Source organism: Pipistrellus hanaki (genome assembly GCF_964339955.1).
Source record: "Pipistrellus hanaki genome assembly, chromosome: 6".
Classification (NCBI taxonomy): Eukaryota; Metazoa; Chordata; class Mammalia; order Chiroptera; family Vespertilionidae; genus Pipistrellus; species Pipistrellus hanaki.
Genome location: NC_140508.1, coordinates 19,750,820 through 19,755,273, shown reverse-complemented (window position 1 = coordinate 19,755,273; position 4,454 = coordinate 19,750,820).

The following is a 4,454-nucleotide window of genomic DNA, read 5'->3' as shown; positions in this document are numbered from 1 at the left end:
ATGTCTGTCTGGGTCGCGGCTGCCGGCGGCCAGAGCCCACCTTCCCGCCTTAGCCGACCCTCTCCCCCCACCCCCCGCCGCGGCCGGCCCCGGCCTCCCCCCGGCGCTCCTGGAGGCTCCCAGGCCCTCGGCCCGGCGACACCTATGCCTTCAATCGCGGGATGAGACCACGCCGCGGTAAAGTTTCATAAGGTGGAATAGAAAAGGCACCAGGAAACTTGGGAGTGAGCATGCGCCCTGCAACATAACGGTGTCAACAAGCTCGCTTACCTGTCCGACCGGTTCCGGCGGCGGCCGGGGCTGCCTGTTCCAGCCCTTCCTTAGGCATGAATGTTTGCAAAAGAATTTAACGTCTGATTCTCCCCCCTCCCCTTTTTTAAAACGGGGAGAACTTTTTTTTTTTTTTTTTTTTTTTTTAAATCAACCCCCAACCATTCCCCATCCCAGGCACCTCGGGGCAAACTTTGAGGTTAAACCTAAGGTCCGCTTCCCAGGGCATCCCTCCCCAGACTTAGGGCCTCCTGAGAATGCCCCCCCCCCCCAAAACACACACACACACCGCCCCACCCCACACACACACAAACACATACACACACCAATCCCCCCCACCCCACCCCCCCAAGAGCTTTTGTCTCCGACCAGAACATGGACTTTGTGAACCGTTCCCTGCGGTTGCTGAAATCCTTGTGGGCGGAGGGGGGAAGTTGTGGGGAGACTCCCCAGGGCTGTGATCTGGTAAAGGGGGAACCTGAGGGCTTTCAGCTCCCATCCACTCCCACAGTCCCACCTCATGCACACGGCGATAATAAATGGAAGAGCTCAGCATCTTTAGAACCCATTGTTTCCGTACCATTCATTGAAAGAAACACAAGTCGGCTTGTTCCCCCAAAGTGGGTTCCACCTCAAGACCTTGCACCCCAAGAGCCCCATCATCACCAGAAATGGGAACACAGAGGAAATAAAACGCCCATTGCCCTTGATGCAAACACACAGCTTGAAAACGAATTTCTTATCCTCGCCCGCTTCCACGATGGCCTCCCCTCACCGCCTGCTCCCCCCCAATTCCGAGGCTGGGAAGTACCTTCTCAGGAAGCCAGCGAGAAGGCTACATCCCCTTCACTGCCTCAGCCCGGGTGGTGGCTGGGAATGTTGTATTTGTTTTCGGCTTTGTGTTTCCCTGTCTATCTTTATACCTGGAGGGGAGGGAAGAGAGAGAGAAAGATACCAAGTTTCCAAGAGCAGTCCTGCCCGCGATGGGGGGGATACGCTCCCCTCCCAAGGCCCCTGCTCTGTCTGGTGCGCCCAGGGGAGCACAGCTCTGCCTCCGCCCCTGTGGTCGGCGCGCCCTCCAGGGAGGTGGTCAGATGGGTGGTCAGATGGGTGCCAGCTCCGGGGGCGCGCCTGGCCAGGGGTTCCCTCAGCTCGCCCAGGGGCCACACTCACCTGTGTGTAACCTGAGCCGCTAGGCGCCCAGCCCGCAGGCCCGGAGGGTGTGCACAGCGGTTTCCCCGCGCTCCGCCCGGAATGGCCCTCAGGGACACGGCCGCCGGTAACGGATTTCTCTCCGCTGGTGGTGCGCTGGGGCGGAACGGAGAGGGGGCGCAGCTCCAGCCACCGCGGAGGGAGGGAGAGAGGGGACGGGGGATGCCTCAAGGTCTGCCCTCAAGGGGTCGCCCTCTCTGGGCTCAGCCCTGTCTGGATTCCAGATTTTCTTTGAGAACTACCAAGAATGGGGGGTGGGGGGGGTGGGGGTGGGGGGAAGACTTTGATCTGTGTAGCCGGAGCGAGGGGCGGGAGGAGGACGTGTGTACAGCAGCCTAAGGAAACGAGGCTCCCTCCCTTCCAGTCTCAGAGGCTGATGGCACAGCATCTGGGAGACTCTGCGAATGTATTTTTATATCTGCCAACAAACTGGAGATTTGCTGGAAGGAAGGAGCTTTGGTTGAATGAAAGTAAAGATACAGCAAAGCGGCAAAATCAGATTATGCCTCGTCTTAAAAATATTTAAAACGTCTTAAAAATATTTAAAATTTTGCTCAAAATTCCTTACCTCACAAAAAAAACTCCAACCCCATTAACAGAGCTTTATTTATTTATTTTTTTTTTCCTCACTCAAAGCGATGAGTGACTGGATCACTTTGTCCGTTATTTGAAAAGGTTGTAGCCCTCGCTGGTTTGGCTCAGTGGAAAGAGCGTCGGCCTGAGGATTTAAAAGTCGCGAGTTCCAGTCCTGTCAAGGGCACATGCCTGGGTTGCGGGTTTGATTCCCAGTAGTGGGTGTGCAAGAGGCAGCTGATCAGTGATTCTCTCTCATCACTGATGTTTCCACCTCTCTCTCCCTCCAGAATGACATAGGATCTTCCTTTATGTACTTCTTTTTTGAAATTATTTTTAATTTTTCAATTACAGTTTACTTTCAATATTATTTTGTATTGGCTTCAGGAGTACAGCATAGTGATTAGATAATAATATACTTTACAAAGTGTTGCCCTGATATTTTCATTACTCACCCAGCAACCATATACAGTTATCACAATATTTTAACTCTATTTCCTATCCTGTACTTTACATCCACATGACTGTTCTGTAACTATCAGTTTGTACTTAATTCCTTCACCTCTTTCACCCTATTCCCCAAGCCCCCTCACCTCTGGCAAACACCAGTCTAGTCTCTATGTCTGAGTCTGTTTCAATGACACAGGCTCTTCATGCCAGCCATTACTCGTCTAGACCAGCGCTGTCCAATAGAATGACAATGCAAACCACAGATATAATGTTAAAATTTCTAGTAGCCACCTTAAAAAATAAAATAAATCCTGAAATTGATTTTATTAGGGAGAGAGGGAGGGAGAGGGAGATAGAAACATCAGTGAAGGAGAAACATCAGTCAGCTGCCTCCTGCATGCCACCCACTGAGGATCAAACCCACAACCTGGGAATGTGCCCTGACTGGGAATTGAACTGGTGACCTATGGGTGCACAGAGCTACACTCAACCAACTGAGCCACATTGGAGGGCTCAAAATTGATTTTAATGACATATTTTGTTTGACCCAGTGTACCCAAAGTAATGCTTCACTTATAACTCAATATCCAACACTATTCATGGAATATTTTGCAGTCTTTTTTTTTTTTTTTTTTTTTTTTTTTTTGTAGTATGTCTTCATAATCCGGTGTGTACGTTATACTTATAGCACATCTCAGTTGAGACCAGCTCCCTTTTAGGTGTTCAGTAGCCACATATGACCAACTGGGGATTCTCGTTTTGAGCAGTGCAGGACTAGAGGCAGATTAGGCATACATTTAGGACACCTGCAAAGCAGGGGCATGAAAGAGAAGGGATGAAGGGAGAAAGAGATTTTGCTTCGGTGCCTAACCAGAATTTTGCAAATTAGTCTAGGAAGAAGAGATTTAAAATAAGCATATGTGTTTTGTGGTTTAGTACTGCCTTTATTTTGAATGATAGCAGGGTGGGAATGATGGGACACCAAACCTTATCCTTGATGAGGAGACAATGCCAATTGCAGAATATGTGACCTAAGATGTGGCAACAGAACCCACTCTAGCTAGAAAAGATTGTAGAATAATGAAATATAAGACTAGACACGTCGAAAAATGCAAAATTTGGAGAATTGGGGATGGAAATAACATGGATAACTACACTTTTATTCAACGATTGTTGGATGTGCAACTATATGATATTAGTTGGGTGTTTCTGAGTGAAAGGAATTAAAATATGTTATTTTTCTGGTTCTTGATCAGACTTGAAAAGGGTTTATAATAGAATATTATTATATTTTATAATAAAAGGGTTTATTATAAAATATTATTAACATTTTTAAAAGAACCAGTTTTGCCTCTGTTGACTTTTATGTTTGTAAAGTTAGTTTTCTACATATTATGAGGAGTTCATAGTGCACCCCCTAAAAGTGGAATAAGAGGCCGAAACCGGTTTGGCTCAGTGGATGGAGTGTTGGCCTGTGGACTGAAAGGTCCCAGGTTCGATTCCGGTCAGGGGCATGTGCCTTGGTTGTGGGCACATCTCCAGTAGGGTATGTGCAAGAGGCAGCTGATCGAAGTCTCTCTCTGGTCAATGTTTCTAACTGTCTATCTCTCTCTTCCTCTCTGTAAAGAAATCAATAAAATATATATATTTTTTAAAAGTGGAATAAGAGCCCTAACCGATTTGGCTCAGTGGATAGAGTGTTGGCCTGCAGACTGAAGGTTCCAAGGTTCGATTCCAGTCAAGAGCACATACCTTGGTTGCGGGCACATCCCCAGTAGGGAGTGTGCAGGAAGCAGCTGATCGGTCAATGTTTCTAACTCTCTATCCCTCTTACTCTTTGTAAATAATCAATAAAACATATTTTAAAAAAAAAAGTGAAATAAGAAATAAATCCAATTATTTAAAAACATCAAAGCTTGTAACTGGAAGAGAAAAAAAGATATGACATG